General features: G+C 41.2%; 1 long non-coding RNA gene across 1 annotated transcript in view; it reads left to right on the forward strand.

The window, feature by feature from the left end:
- LOC142010300 (uncharacterized) overlaps positions 1-5,167 on the forward strand; it is a 32,579-nt gene extending 27,412 nt beyond the window's left edge. Inside the window, exon 3 of the long non-coding RNA XR_012644760.1 lies at positions 4,985-5,167. This is a non-coding gene — a long non-coding RNA (uncharacterized LOC142010300). The remainder of the gene's footprint in view (positions 1-4,984) is intronic.
- Positions 5,168-21,185: the final 16,018 nt, after the last annotated feature.

The following is a 21,185-nucleotide window of genomic DNA, read 5'->3' on the forward strand; positions in this document are numbered from 1 at the left end:
CACTTGCCCCAGCTGTGTGTACTCACCATGTTTCTGTTACTCTTCATAAATATATACCAAATCAACCTGTTGAAAGGTATTTTAAATTACTCTGACATTTTGATCATGCCTTTCATCCCAAAGGATCCAATAGGCTTTGCAGTATTTGAGAGTTAAACAGGCAGAAGAATCCTTCCACTTCCAATGGGTTAAAATGTGGTGTTTGTTTCACATTACATGGCTCCAGTACACATCTGTTTTGGACAGGATGAGAAAAACAATAGTGTGTCTACCTGAAACTGCTGGGGTAGCAGGCATTTAATTTTAAGCAGAGATCGTGGTAGGCAGCAGGAATTTGAAAAGACATCAGTCAAAGCTGACCTGCAGCAAGGTTCATTTTTTGTCTAATCATTAGACAAAAGTCACACAAGGAAGCCTCTCTTTTGAGCTTCAGCACAGAAGCAGATCTAATTTTAAAAGACAAAGGTGCAAATTAAAAATTCACGTCACATTGTGCAGGGGATTTACACAAATAATCCACATACACATCTGTAGGAGTTTTTGCATAAACTCTCTGTTCAGCTTGTGGAGGTTAGAGCACTTGGAGAAAAAATCTGCTTCTGCACTGGGATACACATCCTAAACTTCCAGATGAAGAAACTACTAATATGAAGAAAAGCTGAGAGTATTTTACAAGCCCACCTGACAGAAATCCACTGAACAGAACTAATTGCATCTGTTATTTCATGACAGTGCTTTGAACTTGTATAGAGCAAATCCCCTTATGCTTTATGAAAATGAATTAAGTTTCATAACACACCTGTGAGGAAGCTATATACTACCCCCATTTTACAGATGAGTAAACTGATATATAGAACTTACTGGGTGTTTTGTCTGACTAAGACTCCATCAAGCCACAAAGCCTTTTGGCAAAAGGATATTTAAAATAATTTTGTGTTTTCTAAAGAAAAAAATCAGCAAATGCAAACACTCTTATGCACTTCCCACTGCTCAATCATTCAAGTAACAGTCTTTCAGAAAGTTACTATTTCTATACAAGTCATCAACTCATGAAATGAAAGAAAGACGGGGCTTACATAACCATGAGGTATGTCTACACAGCAGCCTTATTCCAAAATAATCTATTTTGAGTAGCTATTCCGAAATAGCTTATTTCAAAATAATGCTGCTACACACAAAATACATTGGCCTTGTCTACACTAGCCCCCACCTTTCAGAGGAGACATGTTAATGAGGGATTTTAGAAGATACCAATGAGGTATGGCCATGAATATACAGCATCTCATTAGCATAATGGCAGCTGCATTTGGTTTTGGGAAGAAGGGGCTTTTGAAATCTGGGGGTTCTTTCAAAAGGCCTCTGTCTACACAGGCAGCATGCATTTTGAAAGTGGCACTTTTGATTTGCGTGCGGCTGCCATCATGCTAATGAGGCACTGTGTATTCATGGCTGTGCCTCATGAGCATCTTCCAAAATTTCTCATTAACATTCCCCCCTCTGAAAGGAGGGGTTTAGTGTGGACATGGCCATTTTGAAAGGGCACTTAGCTATTTTGCAATACATCACCTAAACACATAGAGCCTATTTCAAAATAGAACTATTGGGTGCATTATTGAGTATTTCGAAATATGTCTTATTCCCTGTCTTAACAGCACCTATTTAGAAATAGCTGTTTTGAAATAAGTGCTATTCCTTGTGAAATGAAGTTTACCAATTTCAAAATAAGGCACCCTCTATTATGAATTTATTTTGAAATAGCAGTTGCGTCATGTAGACACCTTTTTTATGGGAAGAAAGACTCTTTCAAGGATGGGGTTTACTTTCAAAAGAGCAGTGTCTACACTGGTTTTCTTCTTTCAAAAGAAGCTACTTCGAAACAAGAATACACAAATGAGGTGACAGATATGCAAATCTGCACCTCATTTGCATTTTCAAGTCCCTTCATTTGCATACCTCTTTCGAAAGAGGAATGTAAGTGTAGACACAGCCTAGGACAGTTATTTTGAAATAGCTGTTATTTTGAAATAACTTTGCTGTGTAGACATACCCATTGCAACTTTGACTCATCCATAACCAACATCATCATTCCAAAGAATATAGACCAAAAAAATAGAGGACACCGATCAGACAGGCACAGACAACTGCCTAGGCAAAGGCTTTTGCCACTGATAATGATAGCTTTATATTTCAGAAAATAAATGCATTTCTAAAAAAAAATCCCAGACTAAAAAAGATGAGCATTCTAAAGCAACTGGAAACATACTAATGCTTTTATCCTGTTCAGAGATCCCAAAGGAAAGACGTATCTAGTCCGAACATCCTTGAAGGGAATATGAAAGAAAACCCATAAACTGAAGAACGTTTTTTGTAAAGTTTGAACAATTGCTGTACATTAATATATACATATATTTAAAGATATTTTTCTTTTAAACAAAAGTTGATAAAACAATAAAATGGTCCTTTTCATTCATTCATAAACTGTTCTTAATATTTACAATCGTGCCACATGTATTCCTGGCCAAATAAAAAGAATCCCATTAACTTCAATAGGCTTTGGATCAGCCTCTATCGCACTAGTCTTATTCTGACATAAAATGTGCTCTTCAAACATCTACTGACATTAATGGGCAGACTTCTACTGTCTCAGAGTTACACAGCAAATAATCTCATTAGGTTCAGTCGGACTACTCAGTAGATTCATGGGTGCATTTAAGTAAGGGTAGATGAACTCAATAGCAAATCATAACTTTCACTAGAAAATTGAGCTTTAAAGTGGTGAAACTTTAGCTGTAAACAGGAAACATGTCATTTTTACTGCTAACTCATGATCTTCATAATGAAATATTCTATTTGTTTATAATGCTACTGCACTCTCACTGAATGAATTAAATGCTAAAAATGTCAGAGAGAGAGAAGTGTGATACTGCAAGAAAAAGGTTTTCTGGAGAAAAAGATCAAGCAGCAAATGAAACAGCAGTCAGTTACCAGGCATCATATATCACACTGCATACCTATCTTGCAATTAGTAAAATAACAAATACCTGAAAACAGTAAAACAAGAGCTAAAGCACTATTAATGTCATTTTACTAGAAGTAGCTATTTCAAAACCATTTCCTTTTTATTTTAGAAAGCTTTGCCTCTTTCAATGTTACGGGCTGATAAGTCATCAGAGCTTCTGGAAATAAAGCCCATCATCAATAACAAACTATTGCTTGCAGTGGGAAAACATTGGACTTATGTTTTTACACACAGAGAGAGACGTGTATATAATACATTACTAATATGGTTATATAATAAATTCAATATACTGTGTGGCTACATCTACACTAGAGAGTTTTGTAGACAAAACTTTGGTTTTGTCTACAAAACTCCAGGATCATCTACATACAAAATGCATTTTGTCGACAGAAACTGTCCCCAAAAAAGCCATGTAGATGCTCTGGGGGCCCTTTTGTCAACAGACCCGATCAAAATATTGATCCACTTTTATGTCTAGACACAATCTGTCAACAGAAGTCTTGTTGGAGCATCTCTTCTGACAGTAACTTCTGCGGAGAGATGCTTCTAGTATAGATAACAGCCTATATGTTTAATAAATACTGTTCCAGTACTTTTAAAAAGAAGCTGAACATTACTGTACAGGTAATGTATAAAACTTTATATATGTTGTAAAATATATAGTTATATTAATATATTATGTATACAGTAGAAATACACACATAATTATATAATGTTCTTCCATTCCTAAAAAAAGCTCTTTTCAGTTTCTGAAAGGATCTAGTGTCATTCCTTGGCCAAATTCTCTTCTCAGTTATGTTACTAAAAATTCAGAGTCAGAGGATTTCATATATGTACCAAGGGAAACACAAGCAGAATCTGACCCTTGCATATTGTGTAGTTCCTACTGAAACCAATAAGCACGATAAGAATGTATTCAAGAACAGATTTTGGCTTCATAGGTAAAACACTGCCTTCAGTTGTGCACACTGATAGAGCAAAACATACACTTTCATTTTGGATGACATTCATCTCAGATTGGCGGAAGCAACAAAGAACAAATATAAACTATCGTGCAAGGGAAACTGCATAATGTGTTATTCGCTAACAGCCATCTCAAATTAATGTGGGGCATCGAGGACACCCAATGAAATATGAGATGTGATGAACTGGCAGTTGATAGCCATGCTTCATGCACAGTCTTTCTTTTTTCTTCAGCGCATCAGAGGAAGACAAATTTTCTCTTCTGAGCCAAAACACTTACAGCAAGATAACACACATAGGAATCACCATTAACAAATAATCAGTCACTGCTGCACTGAGCAGTACTTCGTTCTGGAAACAGACCTACTGAATGGGATTACTCATCATGAGTAAAGGGTCCAGAATGCGGACCTTAATGTTCATCCAAGATGAGTGGTAAATGGGCAAAGCTCAAAAACCCAGATGTTCACTCATGAGAGACGTCTAAAATCTAGGTATCCAAACACCCTGTATCTAAAAATTGCCTGGGAAATTGCAGGAAGACAGTGAGAACTTGTGAGGTTTCTGTGAGCTTCTGGCTGCTGCTGGCAGGAAGCAGAAGGTGCAGTAGTACATGACAGCAAGAGATGAGCTTATGTCACAAAGTTCAGCTGCCATGCCACTCTGATTGTTCCAATGTTTGCAGCCTTTTGCATCAAGTTTTTTAGACTTTAGTATGAAAATGGATTCAGAAGTAAACTCACCATCACTTTGTGGAAATTCAAATGCAAGATCTGGATTTAGGTTTGCTCAAAAGAAAATGAGGATACTATTTTTCGGAAAGCTAACCAAATCTTTGTTATTCTCCCAAGAATGACCCATTTTAAGATTTCAGTGGAGGTTCAAGGTTTTCCTTGTGGCGGGAGGTGAGGGGGATGAGAGCCTGAATCCGTGTTTCCCCTATCAATAAAATTTCAGCATTGCTTTATAAAACATACTTTTATTTTCTTTTTTCCCTTGCAGGTGCAGAACACTGTTGAAATGTGTTTTTGATGAGGGGTTTTCTGACTCCAAACACTGTTCCTTTAAAGTGTTAGCTCAGAGATACAAACAGGAATCACCTATCACAGGTTTTGAATGGTGTATTTATCATTTGTATTATTTATGTTTCTTGTTTGCAATGTTGATGCAAATATATTAAATACTGTTAAGACCCGTGTGCTTTAGCAACTGTGGAATATCATCACACCTCCAAGGCTAAGCCTAAAGCTAAAGTGTTTAAGAATTTATATGGCCATTCTTTTTCTCTCTCTCTGGCATTAAAGAGGGAAAAAAACAATAATGAAATGCATAACCTACAGCCTAAGAAAATATAACTGGCCTATTTATGATTATGATTCACTGTTTGGTCACTAGAAATATATTGTTCTACAGGTTTATGCCTTTACAGTTATTTGTTAGTGGCAACTCCTACACACATTATCCTTGACTTCGAAAAGAAAGTGTGTCCTTCAAACAAGTTCATTTTTTTCAGGGATCTTTCTGTGTATTGACTACTCATCGTACGTTCTGCTAGCATCTTGTCAGGGTTCCATTCAGTACTCTATTCATTATTCAATCTGTTGGGCTACCCACACGTGAATAATTGAAAATTGTGAAGTATTGTAAATTATAGTGTCTCCGTGAAATCCCAGTTTAGGGGTCTTTATAATAACCACTCCCTGAAACTTGGCATATGAAGGCTCAGCTTAGAAATGGAGTTTGGTGTGGTTTGTACAACAATTCTGTACATACACACACGTACACACCCACAAGCAGGCCAGATTTGCTTTGTACCACTTATCTGCTTTGTCATCACCACATCTCAGTGATGTCAACAAAAGATTAACAAGGGAGTCAATACAACTATACTATCACAAGAACAAAATATTCTGCTGTAGTTTTATGCAGCAGTACCATGGGAGTCAATAATGCTACTGCAGAGCAATATAAGCTGACTTGTACCTATCAATTTAAATAAAATGTAAAATATATGTCTGATAATGACTCTCATTCTCATTCCTGTCATCTGATATGTGGGACTATTTTATTTCCACTGTTGGGATGTAGCATATGGAAACATACCACGTATACCATGATACAGCTATAACAACATAAGATAGATAATAATTACCTTGTAGGCCAAATTCTGCTCTTGATTACATGGCTGCAATTACATTCAACTCAGTAAGATTGTGCCAAATGTAGCCTATATTTCTTGACTCTGTATTTTCAAGCATCTTTTGCTATGCTCTCTGCCAGATTCTGGTGTGTGTGGTGAAAGCTGAGTACATACACCTATTTCAGAGGTAAGGCTCTCCTCTGTGGACTGAAGGGGGTCAGAAACAAGGCTGCCACCCTCAGTCTCACTCTCTAGCTCCCGGCCATGGGTTTGCTGACATACTCATGGATGCTAATTACCTGCCATTTGCTGGACCCATTTCATCCGGTTCATCTCTTACTACTGGAATTCATCAGCTGTCCATCTTCCTGGTCTCTGTCCACTGCACTTCTCATCCTCCTTTCCCCATTCTCCTTTCCTTTTCTACCTACCACCTTCAGGCTTTCCCTTTCCCTCAGTCCATTCCCCTGTTATCCAGCAATCCTTTCTTTTCCTGTACTACAGCCTCAAGGGCCCTCCCATAATTAAACAAACAAAAAGCTCCCCTAAAACTAAGGGTTTGTAGTAGAAAGACAACACATATATAAAAGTATATGGCTTAAAAAGCCCACACAATATTAATGTGCTTTGTGCCTTCCATTTAACCACACTTCATCTGGTTTTGGCAAGTTTTTTCGGTTGGAATTCTGCTTCTGTAGGTGCACCCTGAACAACTGCTACCAAGTCTTGACTGGTGCCTTTGGACACTATCCCAATAGGAACAATTAATAAATAATAATTAGAGCTACGTGCATAATTTCTACAAAATGGAATTTTCCTACAGAAAAAGATAACGGCAATTTCACAATTTTCCCTGTTTCATGACAAAGTCTAATAATCATAATGATAACTAGAGGCCCTGTTGAAGTTCAGCTTGCAAATGGAAGTTGGCCTGGAAGAAAGGTCTAGACAGAAACCTGTGCCCTGGCCATGGTGAGGAGCTACACTGGGAGCTGGGCTGGGCTGGGCTGGGCCCCACACTGCATGGGGGAGGGGCTGAGGCAGGCAAGGGGTGGGGTGGCTCCATTGGGCGGGTCTGGGCCTCAGCCAGGACCTGTGCTGGCTGGGGAAGGGGCTGGGGCTGGCACGGTGCAAGGTCGGGGGGTACCATGGTAGAATCTTGTCCAGACAGACGGACAGACACAACAAAAATTATATTTATGATATAATAACATAATATTAAATGAACGAGTGGTAAAAATAGGCCATATTTGCTTCAAAATCATATGTCAGGAGAATGCGGAGTGAAATTTACCACACTATCGACGGGTGTGTGCTTGGCATTATAAATCTGTTAAGCTCCATTTCAAACATGAATGGTGTAGAAGGGGGGGCATGCAGGGTGACCTTCAGCATGCCTGTGGCCCCACGGTACACTGTGGGGTGGGGCAATGTGGGGCATGGTATAAGGGCCTGCGAGTGCCCCCACCAGGGGATGCACCTTGCCGCTTACTTACCTGGGATGACCTCGTATATGTCAGGTGATGCCCGGGTGGACGTCTCCTGGATGCTCGAGGCCAAGGGCATGTCAATGACTGGAGAATCTGCAGGGGAGGAGTCCTCTGAGGGTCCCTGGGCCTGGCTGCTGGGTTCGCCCTCCTCCTGAGCTTCCTCGGAGGAACCCCTGTCCTCCCCCTCCAGTTGGCAGGGGTCTCCATTGCCACCGTGTACACCAGGTGGTGGGGCAGAGAGGTATCATCCCCACCAAGATGTCCCAGAGCTCCCTGTAGTAGGAACACCTCACTGGGGTGACACCAGAGTGGCGACCGCTGTCCCTGACCTGCACATAGCCCTGCCGGAGTTCTTTAATCTTGCACCGGACCTAGTCTGTGGACCAAGCAGTGTGCTCACGGGCAGCCAGGGCTGTGGCCAGGTGGGAGTATTCCTGCAGTGCCCTGAGGTGTCCCTGAGTACCTCTTTGTTGTGCCAGAGCACAAGGAGGTCCTGCAGCTCTGGCTCCGTCCATGCAGGACCCCTCCTCTTCCTAGGTTGCTCCCTTTTTGGACTGCCCTTGTGGGAGTCCCCAGGGGTGCCCTGGGTGGTGCAGGGGGGCTGACTGCTGGCCATCTGGCTGCTGGGTGTTGCTGCAGGTGTGGCAGGAATCTGGGTGCAGCAGCCTTGCAGCTTTAACTTCTGCTGGAGCCAGACACCATAGAGCCCCCAGGGACTTGCTAGAGTGTATCTAGGCTCCAGCAGGGAGCCGCCATGGCAGACCGCTTCTTCCACAAGAATCGTTCCACAAGCGTCCACACATGCTTTCTTCCAGAAGAATCTTCTGGAAGAAGGCACTATTACTGTTTCTGAACCAGTGTTAGGAATCCGGAAGAAGTGGTGAGTTCTTCCTGATTCCTTCTGGAAGAGCGCCTTCCACATGTGGATGCTCTGCAGCTCTTCAGAAAGAAGCCTGCATTCTTCCAGAAGATCTGACACATGTAGATGCAGCCAGAAAGATGAGCCGTCTCTACAGCTTTAGCTGAGAGCCAGCTGGCTTTACACTCAAGCAGTAGAAGCTCATATACTAAGCTCCAGAGGTACCAAATTTGGTTCTGCCTGTCGCTGTTATGTGCATATTACTGAAAAAGAATTGCATCAGTAACACCACTAATTAGAAACAACAAATTTGGGCGGGGTTTGCTGGCAAGTCTGAAAAAAATAGCCAGAATTATGGCATAATGGAGCATCACTGGAGGAAGTTTGCACTGCAGTTGCCCATGATGCACTGTAGACAAATAGCAGACATCAACACAAAATCAAAGGCTTTGATCAGCACTAACACTACCCTCTGAATTTTTACTGGCCATAAGTGTGAGTTTGATGGGGAGAGAAGGGTGAACAGGAGCCAGTGCCTCAGCAGGAAGAGGAGGTGTGAGAGCGGGGCTCAGGACAAGGGGCAGTGCAAGGGGAGAGCTCGGAGAAAGGGGCACTGTGGGTGCAGGACCTTAAGGGCCAGCATGTTTGGGTTCTGGTGTCTGTGGGATCTCCCACCTTTAGGGCACTTCCATTGTTCCTGCCCTGATGTGTGCATTGGCCTTAGCCTACAGAGGCAGTGAAATGCATGACCCCTCCTGAGATTTGTCTGGTTTGTATTATTCAAGGTCCCAATTTCTCTATCCTTATTTAATAGGAGTTCTACCTGAATAAGAAGAAAGAACTGATGAGCAGGAGCTAAACTAATTAACTCTTTGGATTCCATATTATATTAGGGACTTTTTAGCTCACTCACGTTTCCTATTGAGTTGATGAACATCTAATATCAATACACTTTGCTAATAAAAGAGTCTTTTGGTGGAAAATTTCTCCTCTTTCTCTCCTGCTTTCTGGATTTGCTTTATCTCCAACGTCCAAGACATTTTGCATGTGGGTGAACACTTTCGTGATCAAGGTGTCATCATTCAGTATCCCTCTTGCCCTATTCAGCATTCAGTTTAAATTTGACAGAAAATCTCTACCTTGGCCCTAAAAGGAAGGTAGAAATTTTGACACCTACGTGCCCTTATTGGTGGAGTTCAGAGGGTGCCCAACGCTGGGCTTAGGTGGGAAATGCAGCGATAACCTTAACTTTGCCTTTGCTCCACAACGGTGCTCAGAAAAGTGAATCTTATTTAATGTTGAGCCATTTTGTTTACTGTTGGAAAAGGATTACTGTATGAAGACATAAAAGCTACTTAGAAATTTCGTATAGAACTTCTGCATAAATCTTGTACCTATAACCCGATCGAGTGACATAAATATTAGCAGCTTGTTTCTATTTCATCTGCTGTAGAACCAATGCTGTCCTGCAGCAATAACCAGCAAGGGAATAGAGCTATTTGCTGCTGTCATAAATAAGAAGGGGTGTCATGGCTGTTTTCATTTGACTGAGCAGTAATGGAGTTAATTATACTTCCAGTCTCTTTGTTTTTGATCGGTGTTTCCAAAGTCATCTCAGCTTTCTGACTTCTTGCAATATTTTTAACCCTTTTTTTCTACCAAAGTGAATTAGATATTTTTTCTGGATTGGTGGTAGTTTTTTAGCTCTAATTTTTGTCTGTATTTAACCCATGCTTTTCTACCAGGTGAATATATGTCATTTGCTACTTATCTAAAAAAAAAAATCAGTGGATTTTTTAATAGCCTTGTATAATAGCAGAATCTGTTTGTACTCGAACATCACCCATACAGAGTTACCATTATTAACAAAAACGTTGGAATTACACGCCCCCCATGCATCAACCTGCTCTTTAGACAAAGAATTACATAACAACACCATAGTTCTGCAATCCATAACCAGTCAAAACGTTTGGAAATGATACCTCATATGCTAATGTTCCATCTTACTAGGACAGCCAAGAGGGGAATGGGCAATATTCACTGGGGAGCTGGGGGGAGGAAGAAGGCATTTTCTGTGGCATGCTACTGGCCCTCAAAATACACTGTAGACTGAATGTAGAGCATCTGTTTTCACTTTGTTGTGTTGTTGCTGTCAGAGACTGACAATATCCTGTAATATCCTAAACAAACCTTCTGGAATGAAGAACATCTTTATTCAATTAAGTTAAAACTTATTTACATCTTTGGGAACCTTGTATTAAAAATGCAACTGTGAATGTGTTATTGTGGCACTGTGTGTATCTTCTCTAGTAGCACAGAGGGGTTGGGGGGTGGAAATGTCATTTTCTCCTTGTCAGCCCTCTGAAGCTATCCTGTTGGACAGGTTGGCACATACTAGTTGAAACTGATTTCTCCAGTGACCGACAAACTGTTTTTTGTCAAATAGCTTTGTTTTAAATTGGCTCATGATCCAGCAAATTGTCGGGATGCCTGGCTCATAGACGGTCCAATCCTTAGAGAAAGGAATGAAGGACTGAGCCTGCCAGGAAGCCGTGGTGAATTCTAGTAAGCTTATTAGCAGGCATGCAGGTTTTTAAATTGTTATATGTTTTCGCTTGTCATCCACTTTACCTTAAGAACAAATGACATCTCCACTGAAGGGGCTGTGTGGCACCTTAAAACTGTAGCAATTGCATCTGTTAATCATCTCTGAGAAGAGTATGAGCAGGTGTCTTTGGGGAACCTGCCTGTGCTGGGAACAACACAGTGAAGATAGGGAACTGTGAATATCCTGGTCAGAAGGGAGAGAGATGCTTATCTCAATCTGAGAGGCAACAGCTGAGGAGCTAGATGGCTGAGAGAGCACATCCTGCTGGGCCACTATGGGGAAATAATGAGGCTACAGCTGCTCTGATCTGTGACAATTATGTTTTGAGTTTTCACTCTTTCTTTTGAATTTTTGGAACATAATGCAAGGTGAGCATGGAGATATGAATACTATACAAAGGGTGAAAGCCTGAATCCACTGATGTGAGTGGCAAAACCCTCATCAAATTCACTGTAGCCAGGGTTTTACCGAGATAATTTAATAAAGGAGGTACTTACATGAACAGTTTTACACATGCCGGAATGTCCGTGGGGACAGTGTCTTAAAGATGTTGATTTCAATGAAGCCAGCCACCTGGTGCTTTTAAAAATCCCTTTTGGCACCCATCTGCACCTGCATAAATACTTTAAAATCTGGACCTAAGTGATCTGCAGGTCAGTAAGAGAGCACAAGTTGTTGACAACTACCATTTTCTAGATCTTTACTTTCAAGTTCTGGAAACACCTTTGGGGTGGGAGGAGAAGAGAAGCAGACTGATCAACTGTTTACACACCTACCATTATGAATGTCTTAGCATTCAAAGCTATTTGAAGTTTGCACTGAAGGAACTGGTTCTCATCAACGTTGCCCAGTGTGAGTACTCTTCCAGCCCTTCCCACCCTTTTACAACATTGCGTTAAAGTGCTTTGTGCCAATTGCTCTATTACAGTGACAACTTGCACAATAAAGACTTTTGTGCCATTTTGTCTCTTTTGTTCCTTTTTTAAAAGTAACTTCATTACATTTTAGAAGTGCCAATTGACAACTCACGGATACAGCTTGGGTAGTGCAAACTTCCTGGACTCTGCCCTGCCAACGTGACTCTGCTATGATTTCTAGAAGTCGCCTCTAGGTATGAGACACACAGCTCACTTTCATGCCAAGCTGGTCGTGGATCCCACTGAGAAGACGGAAAAGGAAGTGGGTAAGCTGTGGTGTTGGGTTTTTGATGTGGGCGTGTCCATTGGAAGCTGAAGTAAGGCAAATCAGTCCACATAAAGCCACCAAAGAGTTTTTAGGTGAGGAGAATTGTACTCACCACTGATTGCAGGTACATTTATTTAAACCAGAGTTTGAGAAGTGAAAGGTTTCCACTGCCAATGCCTTAAATCATTCCATTGCTGAAATACCCAGATGATGCGTGGGAAGGAGGCATATGGGGTCAGGTGTCCTCCACTCCCACCCCCTTGCAGATTTGCTGGGTAGCTTGTGCTGACCATGCTTCAATGGACTGAGCTTGGTCTAACAACATGGCTGAAGCCCACTGCCCCCTGCTTCAGCAGGCCTGATATGTCTCTGCCCTAATATATTTGACACATTCATTTTATCTTTTTGTGAAAAGGTTTGACTTTTTAGAGAACATCTTTACCCCTCAGTTAGCGTACCATCTGCGAAACTCAGGACAAGACATTGAAGGGGCTGCATTGTGAGCACTGTAAACCACATCTTCTCAGGAAAGGATTTACCCAAGCTCCAGCCTTCGCTGTGGAAGGTCAAATTTTTCACTCTAAAGTCTTTCAAGCTCTGAACTCTGTTTGCATATTGAGCTTCCCAGGACTATTTTCTACTACCAAAGGCATTTGAGCATGAAGAACACATTTCTTGATGTCTTCAGCTACAAATTGGCACGCAGATGGGCTGCAGTAGCATGATGGGGTGGGGGCTCACATCTTAAATCTGCTCTGTTTATTACCCAGGAAGTTTTGATCAAGTTTATGGTGTTAAAGACTCCAACATATCAACTCCACTGAAGAACAGGACAAGCTATTGTAAATATGAACCATCAAAGCATTAGCCATTTCAATGAAATGAAGCAAATCAATTGTTTTCTACTAAGGTGCCTTTCAGATCTCCTTTTTCAGGTTCTGAGAGCCCTTATCAAGTTCAGCATTAATAAATGTTGGACTATGCACTACAAGAAAATATATTGTATATACATATATATTTAGGACTCTTAAAAGTAAATTACTGCTACCAACACACATGGTTTTTCATTTATTTTAGTTGACCTAAATAGGGAGAGTTACTTTAAACCACTAAATAAAAATAATAATCCGAACTAATAGTATTATGTATAATAAGCACAATGGGCCCAGCCCAGCAAAGTGACTGAGAATGTACTGAGTCTGAGTTGAAAAACTAAAGTCAGTGGCACTATACACATGCTTAAAGTTAAGCATGTCCTTAAATGCTTTGGTGGATTCAAATCAATGTGTTCAATGCAATATATCCCTTAGACCAGTGATTCTCAGTGAGGGGCATGTGTCGCCTAAGGGTATTCATAAGTTTCCCAGCTGGGACTCCCCTCATCTAGATGAGCATTTCTCAACATGGGGGCAGGTGCAGAAAAATTCATCCAAGGTATAATGGCTTTGATTTCAGGAATGAATTTAACCTGATGAATATAAATAATTTCCCAATATCATGGCCACACATTTGATTATGACTCAAATTTGTAAGATTTTCAGTTTATCTCATGGAACAAAATGCTAAGAAATGTTCCCATGTTTGTTTATGTGAGCTATACTCTTAAACATTTTGGAAGCTAGCTGGTAGCGCATCAAAGGTATTAGTCCTAGATGCCTGAATCAGCAGTATCTGACATTTATATAAGATCAGTTACATAGTTAAGATGACAATTACCATTGTGACATAAAATCTCAACCTCTAATACAAATGAACCTGCACTTATGTTGAGAAGGATTGTGCATGGATAGAGCAAGTTCAAACCTTGAATTCTTGTGCAGGAGCTGGGCACAATCTTATCAGGGAGCTCAAGCACGGCCTCTTTCCAAAACCCTTGTGTTGGGGCGGGGGGGCGCGGAGGTGGGATCATCATCATGCTCACACTCCTCTGAAGACCATATATGCACAACTTAAAAAAGTATATTTTTTACCTCCCCAATTCAGCTCCCTCCATGAGCCCTCCCCTGAAAAAAAGGGTAAGAGACATAATCAGATCGGTAGTCCAAGGCAGTGGCTCTGTGTATCAAGTTCAGCGTTAATAAATGTTATCATTAGCTGTTTGCTGGACACCCCTTCTTGTTATAAAATATCCACTCATGATAAAACAAACCACCATCTGATTAAACATAAGTCCTGTTTATCTGTAGTGCCCCAACTGAAAAAAGGATGTATAGAATGAAAAACGCACTCATTGCAGAGTTGTGGGGTCATGGGATATACTGCAGAACTATAACTTATACGTGTTATTTACTTTTGCACTATGCCCACTAATTATGCCCCATTGCACTACTGCCAATATTCAAAACTTCTCAGCAGCTTCAAACATCTGCACTGTTTAAAAGGATTGGTTTGGTAAAATAAAGGCTCCTTCTCCCCACTATTATGCTGACCTAAGCTTGAATGTTGGCAATATGGATTCTGGCATGACTGGGACCCTGTCACTGGAAATGGGAGATTTTTAGCTTTCTTCCTACTCTCTCTTTTCAGCTTTCTTTCCGTTCTCTTCCCACTAGTTCTACGATGTTCAGGGACATGGTGATACTGAATAGCTAAATATGTATGATTTCTACCCAGGAGAGCCGACCGACTCACCAGGCCCCTGGGTAAGATTCAGGGGAGTGGGAAGTGGCTCTGTGCTCCCAGAAGGGGTGAGCCCTCAGGTGGAATGGGTGGGACTGGGGCAGCTGGCCCTCAGCACTGTCCAGACCATGCCATTGCCCCCTCCCAGAACCATCCCGAGCACACAGCCCAGGGATCTGCATTGTGCCGTGCAGGAATCCAGCAGCAATTTAAAGGGCCCAGGGCTCTGGCCACTGTTACTGCCATGGTAGCAGAGGTGGCTGGGAGCCCAAGGCCCCTTGGAATTGCCAGGTCCTGGTAAAACTAGCGATGGAGGATAATCAGATTCAAACTGCGTTGTGGCTCATTGTCTGCAAGACTACTGCTTTTCCCTTTCACCATGGCCCAGCTATGTTCTCTGAACTCTCATAAGACATCCCGCTGACCCCAGGGGAGCCAGTCAGGAGTAAGGTGAGCAAGCTCTAGTCTCTATCAGGTGTAGCAGGGCCCCTCACCCTCCCGGGTCCGAGGCCCCCACTCTGTCCACACACTCAGTGGAGTTCCACTCCAGTTCCAGGCAGCCCTGCTTTTACCCTGTGTAAAGCCCAACCATCTTCTTCTATATACAGTCGATCACAGAAGCCCCTCTGGTTCCCCAGCTACAGAGTAGCAAAGCCTTCCATGCTCTGGCTCCTCCCCCTCTTCCTTCTCTGGCTCCTCCCTTTCCTGCACTTCCAGATGCCTTCCACAACCCCTCTGCTCTGGGGCTCACAGTTGACAGCCATCAGTCCTGGGTTTGCTCAGTGGGTTCCTATAACACTGGTCGGGGCTGCCATGACAGAGCTCAGGCTTAGGCTCCCTGGCCAGTAGCCTGTCACACAGGGTAAACCACTGTATTTTTAAAGCCTAGAGCCATTTTTAGAAAAAGGAAATTCATTACCACAAAACCTAAAAATGCATGGTAAATGCTGACATTTTTCAAAGCAAAATTTACTGATAACACTGATCTGTTAAGAATGTAAATCCACATTTCCTTTCAAATAAAAGCTTGCAAATTATAAATGCATTCTTGCTGAATACTGATATCCTAGTCTTCTTCTTCCACATTTATTCTGACTCTTTACAACTCCCTAAATTATAAGGAAATTAAAAGCCCATTACATAGTTTACATTAACATATGCCATTATGGATCTATCTAGTGAGTGTGGGCAGCAGTTGCCGTGTGACATGACTTTACACTACTGTACTTTAAGGACCTAATACAAGATTTGTTGAATATGTTTTTCCTATTTTTACAAACAAATAGTGCTTAACTAGTAAGCAAACTCATGTAAATTAACATGATGCCCACCAAGTCTCCATATGTCATCTCTGTAGCAGAACAAGTTGGAAGCACCGATTTAAAAAGAAAATAAAATCCATCCATCTAAGACATGGAACATAGCCATATAGAAATTGCCTGACTGGAACAGACCAAAACTTCAACGAGACTAAAATCATGTCTAAAATGATAGCAAATGCTATGCTGCAAAGGAGAAGTTAGTTGAGGGATAGCCTATCTCAAGGACATGGTCTTCCTAATTCCCAATCGTTATGGGGGCTCAGCTTAGGCTTTGAAACAAGTGACCTGATCTCCCAGCCAAACTCTTCTTTAATACAAAGTGAAAAGAGCTATACTATAGTTTGCCATGATTCAGTTTTTGGAACAGCAGACTGGGAAACTGAAGATTTGAGGTTTTTTCTGACTTTGCCACTGACTAGCTGTGTCACCAACAAGTCATTTAATCTCCTGTGTTTTAGCTGTCCTCCCAATACTAGGGGTAAAATAATATTTCTCTGTCTCACAGATTACCGTTCTTCCTTCTTATCTTCTCAGACTCCTTCTGCTATTTCCCCAGGATCTTCTGCATCCTCTCAATACATGCTAGAAGTCCTGGCACTAGTCCGAGCAAGATTGTTTGTATATTCGTATACCTGCTCCCCATCATTAAGGGCAGCACATCTAGAAACAAATCTATTTCTAGATGGATTCCTGAGCAGAGAATCATTTTTCCCAAAGTTCAGCTGTAATTTACACCTCTTCCTCTCAGGATGAATCATAAAAAGAAAAGAATATATTTTAATCCATTTCTCTTAATATATTAACCAGCAAATGCACAGAAGACTGAGAACAATTATTGTTGTCGTGTTTGTGGTTTTTGGACGAAAACAATCCTTAAAAGCATGGCACTGATCCCACTTTCACTCTTCTCCCTGCTACACATTAACTAGTTCTTAGTGGACAATGGGAAAGAACAATAATAAAGATAACACTAAGTTATGGAAATAATTATGAAAGGAATAATATCACAGGCAATCTCTCCTCAGAAGCCTAATGAGGTGTTCGTCCAGAGGCTACATGCATTCACAAGGAATGTTTAGTGTGTCACATGCCTGCAAACAACATGTTATTATTACACTTGTAAAATGTTACTAATGATTTTTATATATTACACTATGTGGCTAATTTTAAAATGTTTTATTAGACAGTTTGTTTCTAGATTATTTTCAAATGTGGCACCAGCTTTAATTCTTCCAAATAAATTTTTAAACCACAGGCTAGAACTTTCAATACCTCGATTTCATACTGGCTTTTTGGCTTCACCCTGAGCCAGTCAACAAGTACATTTGTTTGTTGGTTTCTCTTTAATTTTTTGACTTCAGCCCAAGCAGCATCAACTGAGAAAAGAAGCAAAACCACGTTGTGTCTAGTAGAAGATAAAATGCAGTAACAGTTAAGCTGTAGCCAGACATACAGCATACCCCCTGGAACTAGACATAAGAGATTTATACCACTAGAAAGTAGTGCTTTCTAGTTTTCCAGAGGGAGAACTAGCATTTGCTCCGAGCCACAGAATGTGCCAAGACACTGTACTTTTAAGTCATGATATATTTAAACAGAAAAGCCATTTGAGATCATTTTAGGGCTATGTCTACTATAGCACAAAGCTTCGAAATGGCCATGCAAATGGCCATTTCGAAGATTACTAATGAGGTGCTGAAATGCATATTCAGCACCTCATTAGCATGCTGCCAGCCATGGCTTTTCGAGGTTGCTGCTTTTCGCTGCCGTGCGGCTTGTCCAAACAAGGGTCGTTTTTGAAAGGACCCCAGGAACTTTGAAATCCCCTTATTCCTATCAGCAGCTTTGTGCTAGAGTAGACACAGCCTAGATGTGATTTAAATGAAATTAGACATATTTGCCCTCACTTAAAAGTAAAGCCAGCTCAGCACTGGTATTAGCTCAACTTACCTAGAAGATGTTCTTCGACACAAGACACCATACAATCATGTACTTTTGCTTTGCCAAATAACAGAGTCAAGTAAAATGTAGTGTAATACAAAAGGCTTGATTTTCTTTTCTCTTGCACCAAGGTATATCAGAAATAACTACTGATGTCCACAGAAGGGAATCAGGTTCAGACAGCCTTGAGCTACGTTGACCAGAGAGAGTCCCTTGTTCCCACTATCCAGTGGCTCATTTCTGTTCTCCTGACTCACATGAGAGAGCCCACTGGTCCTCCAGTCATGAACAAGGGGAGCAGATTTGGCTCCTCTAACCAAGCTCCATGTTTGCAAAGAGGAAATTCTCTTCCACTGTAGGTGGAAGAATCCATACTAAAACACTGAAAACATGTCTAAAAATCTTTAACTGAAACTGCTCTGTCATTGATCATTTGACGATTACCTGTTCTGTTAATTCTTTCTGAGAAACCTGGCAGTGGTCATTGTCAGAAGACAAGATACTGGGCTTAGACGGACCTTTGGTCTGACCCAGTAGGCCCATCCTTTTATCCTTATGATCCTGCAAATGCCTCTCCCCAGGCCTAGCTCTGCAATTTCATAGAGTCCACTTCAGGTCAAGGCAGGAGCCAATTGTGGCACCTGCACCTTAATTTTTTTTAAAAATAAGGAACATAATCCTGCTGAATACCGACAGTGGCTATTCTTCTACGCTGTTTTCTAACTCTTTCCAGTTCTCTGTACACTGCTAGATCACAACCTCTGAATGCACTTGCTCAATTGATGTATTACTCATTTCAAGTCTGGTACCAAGGATAAAATGAACTAATTCTCAGTCTCTTCTGGGTCTCTGAATAAGTGCCCTTAAAGTATCCACTTTGTTTAGGGATGCAAAAGCAGACAAAGGACAGTACCACAACATTTTGCAGAAATGCATCCATATAGTGTATGTTTGGGACATATTTTTCCTATATTACTATGTTTTTGAAGGCACTATTACCTACCCAGTCAAAGAGTCATATATCTATAAAACCAATGTTTAATCAATTTCTATGAATGAATCAACAGACATTGCATTTTGACAACTCTTTATCCTGATAGCGCAAAACACTTTTCAAGTGGCGTGAAAGTGATAAAATATGTAATCACCTCAGTCAGCCACCTCCAGGGTGTAATATGTCTAAAAAGGTAATGTCTGCTGGCTGTATAACAGCTTGCCATAATTGGACCTGTGTTGTGACAATTTAGTTTATGCTAGTGTAGAATCGTAATCTCCAACATAATCTCTTGAAGCTCAAACTACTCCTGATAGATTTGTGGGTGGTAAATAAGAGAGAATTATATTTCTCTTCAGGGGATGGGCTGGTGCTAACAGAATTCTTTTTGAGGAAGCTCTTCAAGACAGCCATGAACCCAGCTCCCAGGGGCAAAAGACAAATTTATTGTTTCACTTAGATGCCTAAATGAAGTACCCATTTTTTCCAAAGTGTTCAGTTCCCACCAGAACTTCCCACAGAAGTTTCTGTTCTCCTCTATGTTTGTTGAGTAACTTTGAAAGTCTGCCACAGTGATTTCAGACCTAGTACTCATTTAACAAAGACTCTCTATGGAGTCTTATCAGTGTTATCTTTAAACAGTGGAGAGGGGCAGATCAAATAGTACCTATGATTCTTAGGCAGGCCATCAAGCAAAACATCTACCCCCAACCATTCTCTCCACTGGGATCTGCCATCAGAACTCTCTGCTTAGCCTGTATTTCAATGGAAGGTGATGCCCTCAATCAGGACAGGCTAAATACAATTCTGTTGCCTTTCACTCATACCACAGGGATAACATTTCATTAACCGGCATCCAAGTGATTTGTAACCCAACACAAACCATAACTGATCACTTGGGCAACACAGTGCTGTAACTTGTTGACAACTGGGTGGGAGGGTTTTGGGGGAAATTCACCGGGGACACGCCCTTCTTGAGGGTGGCTGGAAAAATCCCTGATCTGGCCATATTCTGAAGAGTCTAAATAAGAGCTGTTGGGCGGTGAGCTTTTTTGAGAACCTGCTTCTTGTACTACACACAACCAACACCCTTCTGAGCCAGGTAAGTATTATTATCCTGCCTGCTTTGTACAGGAGGAAGTGGAAAGGTTGCTCAAGACAACAGGTGTTGGTGTATGACCCAGGAGCAGAGGTCAAGAGGTAAGACTCATTCTAACAGAAAACCTTGCCTCGCTCTCATATTCCACAACTTAACTAGAGCCTGTCAAGACAGAAATTCTGAACTATAGAATCACAGAATACTAGGACTGGAAGGGACCTCGAGAGGCCATCGAGTCCAGCCCCCTGCCCTCATGGCAGGACCAAGTACTCTCTAAACCATCCCTGACAGACATCTATCTAACCCGTTCTTAAATATCTCCAGCGATGGAGATTCCACGACCTCCCTTGGCAATTTATACTGGTATCCTATTTTCTGTTTTCTTTTGTAGCTAATCAGCTTGCTATAGCACAGCCAATAGAAAAGACTACATGTTGTAGTGCACTAGCGGTCTGTGGAAATGAAATGATTTTGGCAGCTAACATAAATTAAAAAAAAAACATTTATTCCTTTGTTCCTCTGATGCCAATCATCTCATTCTGTGTGCCTCTAAAAATGGAAGAATAGTGCAAGCAACACTAATGTTCAGCTTACAGGCAGCTTGCTTGTCTTATAAAAGCCATTTTTGTATAAAGTATGCGATTGACTCTAGAAACAGAATTGTTCAAAATAGGGTATGGGCTCTTAGATGGTTACGACTAAGTAGGTGGGCAGCCAAAGTATCTGCCATTTCAGAGAACAAAAATGGCATGTACTAGATTCAAAGCAGCCTGCTTGGGTCAGTAGCACAGTCTCCGAATACCACCCAAGAACAATTTCAATATTAATAGCTTTCACTATATGTTTCATAAGCATGCCCATTGAAATTGAGTCATCAAAGCCTCCCAGTTCCTTCAAGACAGATTTTAGCCTGAGAGCTTGGAGTAATTATCCCACTAGATGTTAG

This window comes from Carettochelys insculpta, chromosome 3 (genome assembly GCF_033958435.1).
Source record: "Carettochelys insculpta isolate YL-2023 chromosome 3, ASM3395843v1, whole genome shotgun sequence".
Classification (NCBI taxonomy): domain Eukaryota; kingdom Metazoa; phylum Chordata; order Testudines; family Carettochelyidae; genus Carettochelys; species Carettochelys insculpta.